This window comes from Falco cherrug, chromosome W (genome assembly GCF_023634085.1).
Source record: "Falco cherrug isolate bFalChe1 chromosome W, bFalChe1.pri, whole genome shotgun sequence".
NCBI lineage: Eukaryota > Metazoa > Chordata > Aves > Falconiformes > Falconidae > Falco > Falco cherrug.
In genome coordinates, this window is record NC_073719.1 from 4,563,409 (window position 1) to 4,584,880 (window position 21,472).

The 21,472-nt window shown below is 36.9% G+C and overlaps 1 long non-coding RNA gene across 1 annotated transcript; it reads left to right on the forward strand.

Annotated features, from left to right (window-relative positions):
* Positions 1 to 15,735, forward strand: LOC129734533 (uncharacterized). Its single transcript, XR_008730101.1, has 3 exons — positions 1 to 593; positions 10,068 to 10,177; positions 15,619 to 15,735. It is a non-coding gene; the product is annotated as an uncharacterized LOC129734533 (long non-coding RNA).
* The last annotated feature ends 5,737 nt before the right edge of the window (positions 15,736 to 21,472 follow it).

The following is a 21,472-nucleotide window of genomic DNA, read 5'->3' on the forward strand; positions in this document are numbered from 1 at the left end:
CCCTTCCCTCCGCTACTCTCTTCTCACTCGCTCAACCAGTGTTGCTTCCGCTGTTGCTACTGCTCTGCTCCACGTCGTTCCCCTCCCAGCTCTGCTGCAGCTGGAGTAGATCTCTTCGCCTCGCCGCAGCGGGTACAACCAAGGCTCCGCTACATGGCTTCCCCACCCCTTCGGCTGCTGCTTGAGTTTGTCTTCCCCCCCCCCCCGTGTGGAAGAAGACTGGAGTTTATGCTTAGGCCTGCGCTGAAAGGAAGGCAGCCAGTGATTTGTAATGAAGTAACCATTGAAAAAAGCACGTGTTTTGGGCTTTATTTTTGCCTTCCTTAAGGATGGTGGGGAGGAGAACTAAAAAATGCCGTCTTGCAGGAGGCAGACTTAAAAAAAGCATCTTAAAATGAACCCACAAAGGTGGCAGTCCTGTCGTCTCGTGTGTCCATCCTCCCGCCCCAGCGGGTGAGATGTGTCAGACCCGGCTGGACACTTGCTGGAGTTAGTGTTACTGCTAATGTCCATCTCTGCGGGTGTAAATAGGCCGCGTCGCAGGAACTGAAACACCCGATGCTGGAAACGTTGCTGGGGCGAGGAATCTCCAGGTGGGCGTACCGAAACGAGCATGGGGGGGAATGCTGATATTTAAATTCGGGGCCCTTTGCTGGAGGCTGGTGCTCTCCACCACCACCGCTAGATTTACTGGAAATATTTTAATTTTGGGTTGTGATGGAGTGTTTGATGAAAGTGAATGTCCTAGTCTGAAAGATTTTCTGATTTTCCTCTGTGTAGGTAAACTGTGAATAATAATAGAATGGGATAATATCATTTATATCTGATGAATCAACTATGTATTTTCCTATTTATATAGTTTTGCTCCTCAGTACTTGGACAAAAATCCTTTGATTTTCAGAGGAAGCCTTCCTTGTCTGTGGACTTCAGGATTCAGCCATACATTTGGACACAGCCAGCTTTAAATATTCTGTAACATATAAACACACCCTTTCAGCTTTGGATGGATATTATTTGCACAGAGGGATAATATCTCACACCAATGCACTTGAATTTTTCCAAGTCTTAGGATTTCCTGAATAGTTCTCTGTCTTTAATACAGATTTAAAATGCCTTTCTCAAGCTTAAAAGACTATTAAATTTATAATGTTGGATGAATCAAAGTTCATTTTACAAGTGTATGTGGTTTTGTTTGAAAGTACAGAAATGAAGACAGCACTGGAGAATATGGTAATTCAGTACTGGAAATACAAATATTTAATGGGTACATGCTCATGTAAGTTTAATGGAGACAGAGTAAACTGGGCTCTGAAATAAATGTATTATATACCTTTGTTCCAAGTTCATATAAAAGGTTTATTCATTCACAACTTAATTATTCATTTGAAATAGATATTGGTGTAGTAAACTAAGTATGTTCATAAGTCTTTGTGCTTAATTTAATACAGTGCAACTCTGTAAGTCAAGGGGGAAATATTTATCTTCTTTTGGTAACAAACTAAAGTTTAATAAACTACCTATTTAAGAATTCACATACGCATATTTATGTGGACATGTACACCTATGAATTCAAAGGAAAATATGATTCAAAAATGACAAAGTTGGTCTAGGAATACTACTTCAGTCTACTTCTGATTGTTACCAATTCATGTTGATGGAGTCTTCATGTGATTTTAGTAACTTATTTATATAGTGATTTTTTTCTTAATTGGTGATTTAGGGTGTAAATAAAATGTAAATACTGAAATTTTGCTTTTCAAATGCCATGTGTCTTCCATATGAAATATGGTTTAGCCAGTACAAACATCATGGTAAGACACAACACATATTTGACTACTTTGTTTCTGTTGGAATTTTCCAGTGAGAATGTCACTGGACCATTTTATGCTTTTAAAATCCCATTCAACTAAAAGAATTTGTAGAAATGGCTGTTTTGTCTGAGTACTATGATGTTTTACCTGCACAAGAAAACAACTAATTTAAGTCATTAGTTGTTTTAGAAGGTGTTGTAACACACATGAGCAAATCAGGACATTTTTTTAAGGGAAATTAAATACTTAAATATGTTTTATTCCATTAGATATTACTGTAATCTACTTTTTTAAAGGAAAGTGCAAATTCTTCAGTTGCATTCAGACAAGTGGTTCCTTGTATTCCTTTTGTCTTCAAAGGTCTACTAACAAAGATTTATTGCAGAATGAAAACTCACTATGTTCCTAAAAAGATATTTTAGTATGCATGGGGTTCATCTTGTTATGCCTGAAATGCCCAGAAAAAGGGATAAAAACAAGTATTTCATAATATTACTGGAAAGCATATCAAAAGATAATTTAAATCTTATGTCTGTTCCAGATCTTAGTCATGGGGTAGAGGTGGTCCTAATCTGTATGGGAGGAGTTATGCAGTCATACAACCATGACTGTGGCACACTTAAGGAGCATATGCTGCACTAAACAAAGCTGATGGCTATGCAAATGCAAAGCTCTCTGAATTCCCCTGATAAATCCACGCCTATGTAGCCCTGAAAATGAACTGCAAGATTCAGGGTAAAGCTTTAGAACCTAATCCTGCTCCCTTTGATGTCAAGGGAGAATGTTTCTTTTGCCCTAAACAAATGACTGGGCTCCCATAAATCTAAGGTGTTTGCACAGTCAGTTATTCTGAGACTAATTTCTTGTTCTTCAAAGAATCAATAATTCAGTAGTTTTAGTGTAACTTTAAAAGGCAGGAATTGGAGATCTCCATGCAGACAGTACTGGTTTTAAAATGTATTTCTCAAGCAATTTTCACAAAAAAATACGTTGTTGTAGGTACCTCTCTTGCTGCTGTTTGAAACTGTGTACTGAGATAAAAAGCTTTCTAGTTATACAATATGCATGTATACACTGTTGAAAATACTGGAGGCCTCTTTGCCCTTTTCATTCTGATGTTAATTTCCCTGACAGCTACATGTTGTCATTTAGCTTCATAAATTCTGGACAGCATGTAATATTACTGTAAAAACACACCTGACACCAATGTTTTCTTAGCGGTTGCTTGTTGTCATTAATTTTTTTTCTATAGAATGAATGAAAAATGTATTGTGCTTTTCCATTTTTGATTCTGTAAGGGCTGGTATAACATAAAGGTGCTTGTCATTTTAAGTTGTTAATGGGATGAACAAACATTGTTATATTTACCTGTTAGTAATTTACAGGTAGTATGTATTTCTGGGCAGAATTTTAAATAAATGTGATGTCTCAGTAAAATATTTAGAAATTAGCATTATGATGGTGTTGCGACGGAGGGAAGACACAGTCACTCAATATGAGTGATCAGCAGACTTCGTTTATTGTCTCTTACAGTCACCTTTTATGCCTTGTTATAATTAGCTCATACATATTACAAAAGTTAAGCTCATTATTGGTTAGTTGCCTAAATACCAAGCCCGCCCCTAGTTTCTCTTCTGTAGTTTTCTGTTCCCACCTGCAACATTCTTTTCCCACCGAAATCTTCCTGTTATTGTGTAACAAGGACAGCCAAAGACAGTGTATTTTGCTTTACTTCAGATAAGCTGAGAGCGATGTGCATTTTTGTCCAGCCAGCTGGACTATGTCTATGTGACCCTTTTCAGCTAGCCAGTTATCCACAATTCCCCCATCTTTATTTTGGGCGACATGGGCCTGGTTGACCATTTTCAATAACAGCGTTTTAACACAGGAAAATACACAGCCAACTTATAAAATCTCAGTTCAGAAGTATAATTCCTGAAATACTTGAAAAATAAAGTTAGCTTGAAGCTTTAATTTAGATGCTCTTTCTGTTCCAGTGATATAAAAAGTTTAAAAACTTCAAAGGTAATTTTAAAGTTCTGAACATGGACTAATACAAGCTCAAAACCCAAAAAGAAACCAAACTGATGTTTGACTAGGAATATTTGCAAATATTTTAGTGGAAAATCCCTGACCATTAACAATTTTCTGTCCAAATAACAACTACCCTTATGCAACCAACCAGTCCCTACATTTTCTGAAGAATACCTCATTGATATCAAAGAATTAACAAAGGGGAAAAATTAGTTCTAAGCTATATACATTCATAAGGGGATTTTTCAATAGTTACGTACAGATTTACACACTAAGCCATAATGGCTTGTAGGTGATACACACAAGAAGAGTACGTTGCTTATCTGTCTGAATGTCTATGCTAAATTTGACAACTATGCCACAAGCCAAGCCTACATGGGTGCTGTGTGTTATGCACATTCCTTAACAAACAGAAGTATAATAGACAAATTCCCAAGATCTAGTCCCCAACCTAATTATATTATTTTGTAGCCAATTAAGGAAAATAACACAAATGTGCATATCTACATGTGCACACACCTTTTAGTTCAGAACCAATCTGTGATAAAAGGCCTTAGCCTTATGGCATCATCGAATCTTAACGAGTACAGTAATTAAAAATGCAGTCTTACTGTAAGTGCGATTTATGCTGACATTCCCTCAAATGCTACACGTGAGTATTTCTCACTCAACTGCCTCAAGTTAAAATAGTAGTATTTGTTAATATGTATTAAAAAATCATTAATTCTCTACAATAGCAGTTGACTTCCATAACACTATGTAAGCAAAAGAGGCTTAAGATGGGTTTTCTGAATACTAACAATTTATTTTAGACTGTCTAAACTCAGCCCTTGAAAGATTTCACTCTGCCAGACGTAGAAACACTGTTGCACTCCAGTTGTGATATCCCTTTTCCCAAGTTGTCACATGCACATCTCGCTCAAGCAACATTATTGTTAAAGTTTCTCTCTGCTACATAAAAGCATGTTGCACTTGTAGATATAAAAGACAGCACCCTTACTTAGATTATTACCTTATTACCTCATAACTCTTAGTATACCTTGTATCTCTGATTTCATCACTTCAAAAATTCACCAGAAGCAGATAAAACCACAGCCTCAGACTAAACTACACCTTAACTGCTGATTCAAATAAAGGCATTCTCTTCAGATATGCCTAATGCTTACAAATAATTTTGGCTGGTTTTGATCAAAAAACTATTATTACAATAATGATCAAAAATAATAATCCCGTTTGCAAAATGCCTTTAAGCCAGCCTCCTAGTCCCAACCAATTTCCACATTCAGAATACAGCATAAATACAGAATACAGCATAAATTATCTCCATCAAGGCAAAAAGGCTTCTCGTTAAACACAGAGATGTTTGCTAGTTCAAGGCAGAAACCCATTTCTTGTAGGGGACATCTGAAGCACCTTTTTTTTTTTTGGTAGGTTTGTAATGAATTCCGTATTTTTCCTTGAGAAGCTTAAGCTGTGCCTCTTGTTTCAGGAGTGTTTCCAACTCTGAGTTGTCGACTAGGTCCGTATTTCCCAAACATATCATACATTTCCTCCGCTGTGATTTTATACGGCAGGTTCCGAATATAAAGGGTCCGATTGATCCCTTGGGATAGCCGGATGTTAGCTCGCTTGGCCGCTTGCATCGCCATGGCGCCGATCGGAGGGGGGGGGGGGGGATGGTGCCGCCTTGGAGAGAAACCGCGGCCGGGAAGGGGCCTGCCGGGCCGCGCGCCGCCGCTCGCCGCTGCCGCGGGGGACCCAGATGCTATCCCATACGCTAATAACCCGAGGAATTCCTTTTTACAATCTATGTCCCGAACGCTCCGCTTTTCTAAAAAGCATATGAGCGAATCGTACGTCGCTTGTCTCTCCATACCTTCGTCAGCGCTGTTGCAGCCTTTGCGAGACTTCGGCGACGCGTGGCCGGCGGGACCCTCTGTAGGTGCTCCCGGGCGCGGGGACTGTGCCCTTCCGCCTCCTGCGCTGCTTTCAGCACCGGTACCCGAATCTCCGCCGAACCGTGGCTCGCAGGTTCAGCCCTCTCTAGGGTCCCTGTTCGGGCGCCATTTGTCGCGACGGAGGGAAGACACAGTCGCTCAATATGAGTGATCAGCAGACTTCGTTTATTGTGCCTTTTATGCCTTGTTATAATTAGCTCATACATATTACAAAAGTTAAGCTCATTATTGGTTAGTTGCCTAAATATCAAGCCTGCCCCTAGTTTCTCTTCTGTAGTTTTCTGTTCCCACCTGCAACATTCTTTTCCCACCGAAATCTTCCTGTTATTGTGTAACAAGGACAGCCAAAGACAGTGTATTTTGCTTTACTTCAGATAAGCTGAGCGCGATGTGCATTTTTGTCCAGCCAGCTGGACTATGTCTATGAGACCTTTTTCAGCTAGCCAGTTATCCACCTGATGGTATATTTTTAATTTTTAAAAAAATAATTGAAAGTAACTCAGCTTATTATCTGAATGTAATATAGTAATGCAATCATATAGCTATCATCCTAAATTTAATTATTCAAATGATTGGGAGTCTGGTGTTAAGGCTGAACTACAACAGCGAGTAGGAAGAATGTAATGCTGAATGCTGTATGGCAGGTAAGATAAAGTTATGCTCTTTGCATTGACTTTAGTTCAAAGGAGTAAATAATAGCACCATGCAATTAATTCACTATGGAATATTCATTGTGAGAAGTAAGCAACCTAATATCAGATGAGGCCTTCAGTGGTACAGGTAAAATAAAAAACTAAGGAAGCCTGCATATTGAGTAGTAAAATATTTGTATAGGTACTTGCTCTAAGTTTAGAACTTGATGGTGACTACTGATTTTATTTTATTTTTTTTTCTGGTAAGACAGATGGAGGTTTGTGTTTGTTGGTTTGGGTGTTTTATTCTAATTATTTAGCATAATTTACCAACAAGAATTTCATATGGAATGAAATAATACTATTTCATCTTTTAATTTTTTCTTAAGTGACAAACTTGCACTGTCTCTACTGTGTTAAGAATATGCTTCTGTTTCTATGAAGAAGGGATATGGATTCTATGGCAAATATGTCTTTTAAAATGTATACTTGTTATATATGGAGGAAAAATATTGAAGACAAAGCTCTAGTATTTTCATTTGAATGTTACAGTCAGTTTTTGATTATGCAAGGCAAAAATTTAAAACACAGATAATATATGTAATTTAGATTATAAAATATAGATAACAATAAAATACATTATATAACAGAAAAAGAGGTCAGTGATAGAATACTCTGCTGGACAAGTAGATTGTCCCAGTATTGTTAGGGCTGTAAGAACAGACATAATAACAGTTATTTTTGTAGGGAAGATAAATGATCAGTTATACATTGTCATTGAAAGAAATCTGAAATCTGGCTAAAGATGCTCTTTAGGCTCTTTTCTGTGGATTCACTATTGGTGAACTTCAGAAAGAAAGCAGGTACCGTTCCTGCTATAACTTCCTGAACTTCCCACAATTTTTTTTTTCTTTAATCTGAGCCTCATATGACTTTATCCTCTCAAAAGTCTTTTTTTGGACGGGCACTGGGAAAGCAACTTACCATCATGTTTTATAACAGAGATATAGAACTGCATGTCGGTTACATAACAAATCCTGTGCAATTTCATACAAGAGATGTGAGGGCTGCTATGGATTATTTTGAGAGATTACGATAAACACATTCAGGCATTTAATTTTTTTTTTTAACTTTTTAAGGTGTAAAGGTAAATTGATGCAGTTTCATGGGCCAGCAAGTTAATGTGGACATTCATCTTCTGACAAAGGACAGAAATTAAAAATTGGCCTGATGGACTGTTGTATTTGGTGCAAGCTGAAAGCCACACTTTTATGGATTAAAGAAATCTGAGAACATCATATCATGCTTAAAATGCCTTGCCATGCCCTTTTTAACGATCTTGCCAGTAAAAAATGATTTGAGACAGAGAGATGATTATCTAAATCATGTATGTTAAAAGCTTCTTGGGCTTAGGCCTTTAAAAACTGCTTCTTTGAAAGAAAGCAGAACTTTTCCATTCTTCAGATACTGAAGTGTTATCCATATCAGCCAAAAGATTCAATGGCTACATATAAGCTATTAGGTTAAACATGTCTGGGATTGTTCTCTGGCACTGAGATTGGTAACCATACAATGTTTTATGCCTTTATTATTAAACCCTTTTATTCTTCAAAACAGGATAGTCACATGCATCTACTGCCCATTGGGAATGGTTCCTGACTCACACTAACTCCCAAACCGTGCCCAGGAATTGTTTAGGAAAGTACTAGCTGGCATGCTTTTAGCCTGTGCCAAGGTCTGTTCGAACATTTTAATACACAGTTTTTAGACAAATTATTTCCAGTGCCTGTGAATGTTTTATGGTGGTTTCATTTACATTGCATTTTATAGATACACCTAATGCAGTCTCCTTGGAGCAATTAGCCAAAAGGAAGGTAAGAAAGAGAGAACTGTGGTCCTCTACCTAGAGATAAATCACATTCATATTTCCAATTAATTCTTTATTGAAGCAATTAATCACCTATTTTTTTTATCCAGAAACCTGACAAAAGAATGTTGATTGGAATTTGGCTATCAAGTTAGATTTTTGTTCATATGAAGACATTTTAGAAAGTCCTTTATGGTGGCTAAAACAGCCTTCTAACTTGCAACAGATGTCCCTCTTTCTTTTAGACATCCTTATGAAAAAAAAATTATAGTGAGAAAAGGAACAGGAAGCATACATTGTGCAATAAAATTAAATAAACACAAGTAACTTTTGCACTCCTTTAAATTATGGCTAACATAATGAAAATAATTTCTAAAATGTAATTTATTTTAAGATAAAAATGGAAAAGGAGTAAGGATAAATAAAACATCTTATCTTGTTGTTACGGTAACCTGGGATAGTTTCTTTCTCCCCATAGGAGTATGTAGAGTCCCAAGCACATTTTATTTCATTGTCACGGTAACCCAGGATAGTTTGCTTACCCACCCCACCCATCTGCACATACCCCTGCATGGGTGCCAATGAGGGTGGCTAGCTGCAGATCTCAGAATTCAAACACCACCCGCATTACATCAGCTACTTTGCTAATAAGCAAAACAAGTGTCCTGGTTTCAGCTGGGATGGAGTTAATTTTCTTCTTAGTAGCTAGTACAGTGCTGTGTTTTGGCTCTTGGTATATAAACTTGGAGGGTTAACTGGGGGGGATTGTTGCTCAGGGACTGGCTGGGCATTGGTCAGCAGGTGGTGAGCAGTTGTACTGTGCATTGCTTGTTTTCCTTTCTCCCTTTTCCTTTGCGTTTTACCCTTCCCCCCCCTTTTCCGTTATAATTGTTATTATTGTTCTTTTTTTTGTTCTGTTAAAATTATAAAATTGTTCTTATCTCAACCCTCAAGTTTTACATTCCTTTCTGATTCTCTTCCCCACCCCTCCGGGTGGGGGGGAGTGAGCAAGTGGCTGTGTGATGCTTGGTTGTCGGTTGGGGTTAAACCACGGTAACAAGACATTGCATATATATGATATGCTAATAAGCACACGTTTTATTATCCACCCCTGAGGTGCTTTTCCTTTGAGCTTCACTTCCTAGTAGGGCTCCACTGCATAGGGTCCTTATTTGATTAGTGATGGTGTCCCAGGGGCTCCCACAGTGGTAACCATACACTTTCATTAAAGCCAAAGTTTTCAGTTGCTGAGTGTTGTGCCTCATCCCTGAGGGATCTGCACCTGCTTTTTGCTCATAACACCATAACTTTAAAATCAAGTCAAAATGATCTATTTATGAAAAATGTCCTTTTCTGCATCATGATATATTTAAATTCTAGTTTTTTGTAGAGGAATGAAGCTGGGTTAATTAACATTGATAACATACAGTTGTGGGCTGGCTTCAGGGGTGTGTGTGTGAGAGAGAGAGAGAGACCTGGATGAGGAGAGAGGAGGAGAAGGCAGCAGAGGCAAGAAGCTGAGGGACTGGCCTGAAGAGTATGAAGAAACAGCATGAACAGTAGATGGACCTTAGAAACCTTGTGGGGGATTGGTGGCTGTGCCGGGGCAAGGTGTGCTAACTACTTATTGAAGTTAACTTGGTATGTGATGGTAAAAGACCTTGTTGCAGCTGGCTAGTTTTGAGAGTGCTGCAAAAGTTTTTGATGTTTAAATTTCTTTATTTGTTCTCCCGCTGTTTTAAAATACCTATATGACTTCCCTCAGGTTCCTTAAATGTAATTCATCTTTGAAGAGAAGAACAGCATAGAAAATCTTGTCCTAAGATTTGGAGAAATAACGGGATTAAGCATGAGCAGTTTTCTTAAAGGTTATAGGTAAGCGGAAATTGTTTACAAATCTTGACTATAATGAAAGAACACTAGCATGCACAGCGTTGTTAATTAATGTTAATTTATAGTTTTTAGTTACTATTGAACATTTTGTAGGTTTGCCAACTTTATCTACTGTATTCCCAGTAAAGATTGCATTCCAGTGCAAGTACTGATATGAAAGACAATATAGTCACTCTCTTAAGGAGGCTGTAATATGTATACCTGTGCTTTTGGTAGTATGTTTTCCATGCAGAGTTCAATGTATTAAGATGGTCTCTTAGCCATAATGTTAGATAAAACATATTACAGCTAATTATCATAGACAGTGCTTCTTAAAATTGCTAAAAAATTAAAATTGCTTAAAAGTAGTTAAACTTTCTGGAACAAGAACAGCCTCCACGAGAACATGGGTACATGTCACCACCCAAAAAAAGGCACATATGGGCAGCACATATTTTATTGAATATTTTGAAGTTAGATGTGTGAGAAAAAAAACCCAAAAATGCCATAGGAACAGATGCAGAGAAGGCACAGAAACTCATACACAGGTCTGAGCAATCACTGGGAGCATAGCTCTAAGGAAAATGGAGCAAGAGAGATTCAAGATGACTGTCAAGCAAAAAGGACTTGAGACTGAGTGAAATTTTCCCATGGTTTCAGAGGAAAAGAATGTATGCACAATCATTAGAAATAGAGTGCATCAAAATATCTGATGCCATCATATATTTTTTCTGACAGAGGCAATCCACTAGCCATTCAAGTCAAAGCACATAAGAATACGTTTCCATTTTTAAAGACAGTTGCCTTCTAAATAGATCCATAAATTACAATAACCTGGCAGCACTCAAAATATGAATTTTCCTGACAGGATAATATATGCATATGCCCCTTTAAATATTTTTTTAATACTTTCATTTGCTAGAGTTTCCTGAAGTTACTAGTTACTTTCATACCTTCCATGGTTCCACTGCTGTTTCCCCTCATTTCCAGACTACACTAGTGATTGCTCTCTTCTGGTCAAAGCGCTTGTTTCTCTTGCATTTTCTTGGGTAATATTTATATTTTCTCTGCCATTAGACTGTGTTTTCCCTAATGTTTTAGATTGTTTCCTTCTCACTTGCTTCCAAATATAGAGGCAGCATATAAAAGCCCTTACTTGCCTTCTTTTCCTATTTTGACTGTTCTTCATTGGCAAAAATAATCCAAAATATAAATCTCTACCTGTTCCTCTTAAAGAATCCACTGGCTTAAAAAAGGTTCTCTCTATAAGCAATGATCTTGCTGTTTTATTTTTTCTTGTAATAATGTTTACAAACTAGTCAAATGCCCATAGAGGCAAAAGAATAATTTATTATGTCTTTGAGTAGGTGTTTTGCTGACTGACTGGCTACCAAGCAAAAATGGATTCCAAATCAAATATAAAAATAAATGTAGTTTATTATATTGTAATATAATAAAGGAAGATAGTATGCAATATGATAAAAGGAAACAGTACTAGTTATTATGCACAATATGATAGAAGAGCAATATGAGCAAAGCATCACATCCTTACTGCAAAGCATTACAGCGATTAAGAAAAGGATACATGGCCAATTACCACCTTAATAACATCATCCTGACCCCCACTTTGGCTGGGAAGCCCCATTGCAGCCAGTGCCAGGAGTCTCTTGGTAACTGGGAAGTTCCTATATGGTGCATCCACCTGTAGATGAGGCTTCTGGCCCAGTCCTGGAGCTTGCCCGCCTTTATACTCAGCAAAAAAAAAAAAAAACAACCCAGCTTACATACCTAGCGTTTGCAAACTTTTAAGTTTAGGCTAAGTGCAGGTGTACGCTATCTCATGATCCATAAGGTCCACACACATCAGGGACATTGGCCAGACATCCAAGCGTGGTTGAGTTACTGTCATGACACAGCTGCACACAGTATTTTTTGTCTGGATGGTCCTGCTCACATCCTGCCTGTTCAGGGGGCTTAGGACAAGCACCACCTGTTGGATCCATTAAATGTGATTTATAGTTGCCCTTGAACTCACTGTCCAAGTTAAACAATTCCTAATTAAATACATGATCAAAGACTTTTTCATAAGCAGTAATCAATCATTATTTAATAAACTTTCATCGCAGAAGGTGAATGTAAAATTTGTTTTGGTGGATATCCTATTTTAATACTATAGAAAAGGTATTTGTGTTGAATAACATTTGGATAAAAAAGTCAGTTAAATAAGGAATACTCTTGGTAAAGAGATTAATTGTAAAACCCATGCTATAAAATTGATGTTTAAAATATAGTGTACCATAAGAAATACTTATATGAAAATATTGTTTCAGAAAAATTGTTATATATGTGCAGACTTGAAAATATGATCTTTCAATTTTCAGTTTTTTCACAGCTAATTTCAGAAACTTCATTTAGACTATAGAGTGTAAATGTTTCATTTCTTTTTTTTTAATTTAAAATATAAATGTGCTGTGTTTATGACTGACTGTTAAGAGCTTAGCATATTACTTATGCTATGAAAACTTGGATGTTTCCATGTAATCTTCAGAAGTACTAAAGTTGACTGTCTAGTCTAGGGGCATGTTGAGTTGTACAGGCTATGTATTTTGATGTTAACCTCATCTGAGTTTTCCTTAATAATGCAGTTTCATGAAAAATTGGTCATCTAAACAAGTACTAATAGAAGTTTGGGGATTTTGTTTTGCTTTTAAAATCTAGATTAATAAAGGTAAATGTAGCTTTTTCTAGTCCATTTAAATTTTGAATGCAAGGCATTGGTCTTTATTTTACAGTTAGTCACATCATAATCTTATAGTCCCCTTATTTTCTAAATCTTCTCATTAATACCAGCTAGAGCTTGAAAAGAGAAAAACGCTTAGTGTCCCTATATTGTTGATGATTAACTCAAAAATATAACATGGTCTATAGGGGCAGGAGTGTCACATATTTTATAGCCTGTGAGGCTTTGTTTCATTATCATGAACATTGTGTTACACAGCACTCTGATGACCTTCATAGTGTTATGAAGTTAGTATAAAACTGCATAACTGTTGAACATTCACAATCTATCAAACTGATTATCCTTAGCAGTTAGTTACATCTTTTTTCCTCCTTCTCACTCCTTTAATAATCTTCCCTCCCAACAATAAAAACAAATGTGTATTTTTAAATGAAGATTTTTCTTACAAGGCCTTGTAACAGCTTTGCCCTCTTCTAAAAGCAGTTCAGAGATGTCTATATGACTTATTTATGGCTGATGCTCTTCACATGTAATAAATATAATTTCTCTGATTCCCCAAAATTTCATTTGAAATGCTATATACTGATGCCGAAATGCTATATACTGATGCCAAAATGCCTGAAATCAAAAATTTCACATGTAATTTCAGGGAAGTTATAGACCTGTAATAATCAGGCTATAGGAATACAACTACATGTTTCAGTAGCTGTAGAATAATAACTAATTATTGCCTTTAGGAATGTTTTCTTTTCATCTGCAAAAATTTAAAGGACAAATTCTTACAACCATGTATGTGCCAAGCAAAAAGTTGTGGTACTATTAATCTAATAGGTTTCATCCAGCATACATACTTCCCTTTGGCTGCAAAAGCATATGGCAACTTTTTCTTAATTAAATACTATGTTTGGTTATTTGTTAATGTAGAGCTCAAGAAAGGTTCAGGATTGCTTAGTGCACTGAAGTCCTTATTTATCCACAAAAAACCCCCCCACAAATAGTGCCAGAACAATGATTAATGCAGACTTCCTGGTGATGTTTCACTGGTGTGCCCCAGAGGGATCACAGTTGTTATAATGTAGTTCAATCTCTTCTTTCTCTTTAGTATATGGAGTCTCCATACATACCATGTTATCACAGTATTATTGCTTATACTACTCAGGTACTTAGGTGTAATTGGGTAGTCAATAAATGTTCTTATTAATTATATAGAAGAAACTATCACATTAAAAAAATTAATTGGACTTTCCAAAGACAATACCCCTCCTATTCACCTCATTTTATGCTCCTAATTTGTTTATTCTGTGTGGTTTTGGTTTGCTTTTAAGTTTCAGAGTTTCTCAGAGGAAGTGAGACTGGCATTTTAAAGTTGCTTGGGAAGCACTGCACATGCTTATGATTCTACAGAAATATTTTTAGTATGATGGAAAGCTCTCATGTTTATCACTGATAGCTGCTCCTACACCAGCTACTTCATGAACATTTTAAGTGCCCTCAGTTTCTTGTCATCTAGGTGCAGATCAAAGAACCCAGTTCCTCACTTTCTTGAGAAATTTTTATTATGGGCCTCTAAATCAAAGACACCACAGTATAATCACTTAATAGCAAAAAGTATTTTTTGTATACACTGACATTTTAAATTATTCTTAAAGAACACAATATATCAAATACTCCAATACATTAGTGTAATCAGATGCCTGGAGAAGTACTCAATGGCTGAGCATGTTCCTGAGAACTGCCTGTGGTGGGTCTCACCCAGCCTCCGGTTCTTTAAAACGCTTTGTATGAAATCTGGTCGAGTTACTTGCATTTATGCTCAGGACTTCCGTTAGCCAAGCCTATTTGTTACACCTACTGAGCAGATTTTGGCTCAGTACGTCAGATTATGACTGAAGAAGTCACTGGACTCTTAACTGAGCGGCAGCCCGGGCTGACCCCGTGGTGGCCGCTGCCTGCGCCTTTGTCACTCCAAACCCCACCTCCCATCGCTGCTTCCCTGCTCTCCCTTTTTTCTCTCCTCCCAGTCCTGCTCATATAAATGAGACTGTTATGAGCAGCCACAGCGCCAGTGAGGAGGGAAACACTGGTGATGCTGGAAGGAGAAATAAAAGTGGATCTAAAAGCTCCTAAAACACCCAGCCAACCCCAAACACGCTACCGGAGTGCCACCTCGCCTCCTCCCTCAAACCAGGCGCCTGAGTGGAACTTGCCCACGCAGGAGAAAGGAGAGAGGTGCCCTCAAGATTTTACCTCAGGTTCACCTCTTTTAATTCATAGATCTCCTCCTCATGCTTTATAATGACTGTTTATCGCTCTCCTTTTGAAATTTTATCTTTAATTTTATAGCGAATAATTAATAGCATGGAAGTAGATTTCCCCCTCTCCAGGTAATGGAACAGTCCGCTGGGTTCCTCGGCACCGACACTCAACTTTTAATTCCTTTTCTGCCAAATCCCAATCCTCCCTTGTAGAAGGTTCTTTCTTTCAGAGACTTGGATCCTGCCTCAAGCTCTGTCACACTTAAACATCACAGACAGGTCAAGGTTGTAGGAACTTTCGCATATGGGCAGTGTAAAAACTCAAGATGGACTTAAATGCCATCAGGTAAAGTCATCCATTGTGTTTTCTTCTTAATAAGTGTTGTGGAGATATGTATCAATGCTTAAGTATTGATTGGGTGAACGGATTTTTTTCTTTCTTTTTTAAGTTTTGAAGTGGAAAACTTTGTTGACCCTGTGGCATACCTGCCACCCCAGATCAGCAATCTCCTCATCCCTTGAGGACATACGTTGCCCTCGGTCAGCGGAAAACATTTGCTCCTTTCAGAAACATTTTTTTCTTCCTCTTGAGCAATAACTGGAGACATGGATGTGTCCTGACCTGAGAACTGGGGTCCTAACCTCCATTTCTCAATTTAAGCACTTAAGTGTATGGTAAGATGTTATAGGTTTTGATATACGGTCTTTCTCAGTTAGAATTGCAGAGGAATTAAAGAAAACTGTAGTAAATGTACTTACTTTTTAAAATAATATAATGTGAGGGGTCATTTAGATAAAATTTTCTGTTTCTTCAACTAATCCTCCATTTCTCTATTCCTGCTTCCCCTCAACTTCAAGTGGTAGTTCAATCCCTCAGAAAACTTCAGTTATTCTAAATAAGGCATATAAAAAATTATCAACTTTTCAGTTCTCAGCCTCTTCAGTTTATTGGCTGTACTGAATTCTAAAAACCCTGTTTCCCTTCCTCGGATTGTCTCCTGGGTTCATAGCACTGGAGATCTGTAATTTTCCCTGACCTTAATGGCTGCAATTAAATGTTTCTCTTTCAGTATTTTCCCTCTCTGACATCTTTGCTGGAACAAGGTTCCTTCTTTGGACCACTCTTTTTCTTCCCATTCTCTTTTGTTCTCTAATTCCTAAAGGATACTGTTCTGAACCATACTGAACTGTACAGTAAGAGACATTTACATTTTGTAGGAAGAAAGGGAGGTATATAGCTTAAAGTAAATGCAGAAGAAAACTGTTGCTTTTACTCCAAGTTATTAAGGTTATTAGGCATGTCTTGGTAGCAGGGAACATGTGGAAAGAGTTCTGGTAGAAGTTCTGCAAGAAGTTCGTGTCACCTGTGCTAGTGCAGGAGAGCTTTTTCTAGAAGCCTCTTAAGTTGTATGAGTGGATGTATGAATTGCAGTTCTTAGAGTGCTTAAGGCCATGCAAGGTGAGTTACTTCTACTGGTGTCTGACAATTCATGAATGCTGGTATTACATTTCCTATAACAAACTAGGCATTAGAATATTTAAATTTATTACAGCTGTATAACTTCTTGTTTGAAAAGTGTTTTGCACATTTGGTTTATATTTCAACATTAGGCCTAGTTTTCTAATCTAGAAAGCACACATGGTATACAATTGCAAACATAACCCTTAAAAGTAAAAAGAGAAAGAAACCATTTTGCAAAATAACAATAAATTGCAAGATTTTGTTTAATACAACACATATAAGAAATGTCTACTTTTGCTTAGAGAATTTGTGCAAGTTTTAAATAAAAGGGTAAACAAGGGTACTGTATTCACTCAGTAAATGTTGTTGTTTGGTTCTCTTCAGTCAAATGTAGAGCTTTCCTTTTCATATGAGGAAGTGTTGGGAGCACTGGGGACTTTTGAAGTTCTGGTTGATTCCATTGACCTCCTGTTCTCCTCTCCAGTTAGACTCTAGAAAGGACGACTTTTCTCTCACACTACAGCCTCACAGATGGCTATGATTCTGGGGGGTGGGGGTGGGGGGGGTGGGGGGGTGTGTGTGTGAGAGAGAGAGAGAAAATCTACAGCTTGTTTTTCTTCCTTCAGAAATAAACGACAATAATATAAAACCAGTCTTTCAGAACACCCATAAACCTTTTCTTGTAAAAGGTACCTTGGCCACCTTTGGCCTTGGTTGATATTTAAGGTTGCAAAAAAGCATTGGTATGGACAGTGCTTTAAACTGAATTCCCCTCATGGCATCTGTCAGCTTCTGCCTAGTTTTCATGTCAAGAAATTCAGTGTTAGGATTATATTTACAAGAAATTTAGGTATGGAAATACATAGCTAGGTCAGAAAAGTAACTCTAAACTCTATATTGACACATGAAGAGAGAAATGACACCCTTTAATAGTTTAAATCTAGTTTGGAAGCACATACACTAAAATATCCTAGCCCATGTAAAATTTTCTGAATTATTACCATGTCCCTCTAATGTCTCTGAAAATATCAATAAATCTTTTAAATTTTAGCCCTATTTGATATAAAATTTGTCCTGACATCCATTTTTTTCTTTACCACTTTGTTAGAGTTATTGCTTTAAAGCTGCAAAAAGGGAAATAAGTGTTACAAATCTTCCCCTGTTCTTTGAATTTTTATCCCAAAGACATGTTTTTCCATAGTGTCTTACTCTTGTCCTTGTTTCAGGGGTTGAGCAAATTATGTCCAGTTGTTTTATTTCCCTAAAATAATCATGCCAGTTTTGTGGCTTGTTATTTTACAAGAAACCTCAATTATTTGTTGTAAATGTTTACTCTCAATAATAGCTAGGGAAGTTTCTAATTTTTAATCTCCATGCATGGAATTTATGGCATTCAAAAATACTCTGCTTCTGTCCAAAATGGTAAGAGGTTAAAAAAGGTGATGTACTCAGAGCTGTTGGGCTGGATTTTTTTAACATCTCTGATCTAATGTTCAGTTCAGTCTCCTATCTGAGAGTTATTTGATGTCAGGATATCAAGATTCAGATAAAGCAGGTAATGTGAAATCCATCAGTTAGGGCATTCTGTCAAGAACCTGATTTCATACTTATGAAGTTCAGATAAGTTATGTGCACGTCTGTGGAAAGACAGGAACTGTGCGTATTTCCAAGCACTGTTCACAGGAGCAGAGTCAATAGAAGGTAATCGCTCCAACTGCCAGCCCACAGCCACTGCACGGCCCTCCAGCACTTCCTGTTTCTTTCCCACTAGATGGTGATAGAGGAAAAGCTCCGGCTTCCCTATTTGAGGGACAGCAGGTTAATCTCTGGGCTAGCAAAAAGCAATACACTCACTCATGCATGGTCTCTTAGATATAAGCGGACAGTTAAAAATACTTTCAAACAAATTTCTTTCCTGTTTTGAGGAAGTGCAGTCTATGATGAGATTATAAAGAAGGATGAGCTTGCTCAAGAGAGAGGAGGTATTTGAGTCTGAATAATAAAATAATGTGTAGATATGTGTGGTGATAATACTAATGTGCAAAACTTATTAGGACACTTTGGAGGAAGATATATTTTAGAAATTTGACATTCTAAATGGCATCAATCATAATCTTTTGCCTAACTAAAAAATAATGGTTTAATTCAGCACAGCAATCTATCAATCCATACAGCATGAATGATTGTGTGGAAGGGCCTTAGTTATGTCAGAGAGAGCAGTGTGTGGAACTGCTTGTTGTACGTGGACTTAGGTATGTAAAGACAGAAGCAGAAACTGAAGCTATGAATATATTTAGAAAGACAGGTATTTATAACAAAAAATGCATGGTATAAACATTAGGAAGCTGGATGTTACAGAGCTGTGAGAAAGTAATGGTACATATGGAAAGTAACTGGTAGCAATTCAAAGCCTTACGCTTCTTTCTCACATGTGGAACTTCAGTTTCTTTAAAATAGACAAAAATCCTCTTCACTTGAGCAGTTTTAGAAGTGTAGGCTGCATATAAAAGATTTACTCCACAGCTCTTATTCCCCAGTAGTTTTCCTCCTTCCTCTGGTCCTCTACATGTTATCTACATGCTTACTCTCAAGGCCTGGTACTTCTAAAAGGCTGTTGGTTATCTGAGGTGCAGGCTACACCCCTAAAAATATAATATGGTATATAGGAGCACTGAATAATAAAATTAGTTTGGAAAGCTTGGGTTTTGGGCCAGAAAGATAATCTTGCATCTAAGTAAATCATCTAAGTAGAGGAGAAATCTTTAAATATAGGCTGAAATTTGGAACTTATCCTAGTCAAAAGGCACTTTCACCATGGTTGTCTTCTGAGACAAGGATATAATTCTTAACATTTTCTGAAAAAATAAATCTGAGAAATTTTATAAGCCACGGGCAAGAACATCTGAGATGTTACTCTGCAGTAGTTCAGTGTCTCTAAAATAGGGAGTCAGGTTTTATTCCTACTTTGATTTGCTCTGGTTGAAAAAGAAATCTGAATCCTGTCAACCAAATGATGGAGACATTAATTTCCCTTTCTATCTCATAAGGCCTCATGAATAGCTAATATTTATGCTGTTACATCTGTGGTTTATATAATATTTCTGTTTATAATATTGTTTGTAGCAATATATACTAAATTTGTAAAATAGTTTAAGCTTGAACTGAATATTTTAATAATTAAACAATAGGTAACGCTAAATTCGACATGCCATGCAACTTAAAAAAATTAAAAGTAGAGAGAAAACTAGAATTAACTATATGCCACAAAGTTACTATTTTTGTGGTATTGTAATCACTTAAAATTAGGTTATCTGAAAGACTTGTTTAGAAAGTAGAACAGACTTTATAATATCTTAGTTTTCATTATCTTGCCTACAGAAAAATTAAAAACATCTGAAAAGGTTCTACAGAAATGTTTACACTTTCATCATACTGTTATCTGAAAATCAGTGCATTTATAATTTCAGAATTGGGCATACACACAGAATTACTGCTATTTTAATTAATGTTTTCTATGGATAACACTTTATCTGTGATTCTAACCCAGACTGTAAAAGGTTCATTAATTATTAGTAAGTTAGAAGTTTATATGGAGAGGCTAAATTAATTGCTCAGAGTTGATAACTAATCAAACAATAGCTTTACTCCCTGCACTGGAAAATTTAAACTGGGCTTTGCAGTTCCTTGTCAGCATCTAGTTTTTTCTGAAATATTAGCAATTGTTGAAAACATCCTGGTACAAGTTGTTGCTATCAGAAATAGGCAGGAAGTGAGACACTTTAGGAACGAAGAGATTTGCCAGTATGGATTGTTTTATGTTTATTAACATCAGGTACCAACACATCCTGTCTGAACCTTACCAGTTCAGACCACCCTTTTGACTTCCTTGAGGAGGTGCCTTGATGTTATCCTTCATCCCATCCTACCATATCTCTTATGATTGTAAATATGTTCTCTTCACAACTTTGACAACTATTACCTCATTTTTACAGGCAGTAAAATGCCTTTTTCTAGAGAAATCTACAAGCATTTATTAGTATTGCCCTGAGCAGGACCAGATGACATGGTGATAACACCTACATCCTTCCTCCACTGTTAGAAACACCAATAGAGCTGCATTAGTGGAAGGAAAACAACAAACAATCAAAAAATCCCATACAGACATTTATTTAAGGTTGTGGCATATATTTGCTGGAATTTCTATGTACAATTTCATTTCCCCTCTTACCTTGACTGATAGCTACTGATGTCAGCTACTGCAGAATGGTCCTGTCCACCTTCTTACTCTGGGAACAGGTATATTTTTAGCACACTTTTCTAATGCCCTACTTAGTTCCCACAGTCATTTCTGTTTCTAATCCAAAGGTTTTTTTCATTTTTACAATATGCTATAGTCTTTCATTTGAGAAATAGTAATTCAAGAAACTGCTAGATACCCTCCATTAAAAAAAAACAGGTAAAATTAACATTCCACAGTCTTATCACTGAACGATTTTTGGAACCACAGTTTTAGACATCAGATTTTCAAATTTGAAACAGACAATGTAGCAAAAAAAGTGGAAAAGCAGATAAGTTAACAAAGTGGTAAAGCAACAGTATTTTAAAAAGCAATGTTGAGCAAATAAGTGGGTTTTCCATCTTTTAATTGTGTTACCTGCTGCCAAATTTGAGCTTGTGCCAGGAGCTAGCTGACATTTGAAAATATATTTGGTATCATGTAAGAAAAGGTATAGGAGTATTCTGTATATTAAGAATGAGGGAGAGTTGGATCTGGGAACACCATGTGTAATGGAAAAATTAAGAACTGAGATATACCTAGAGTGGTCCAAAAGAATTGTGAA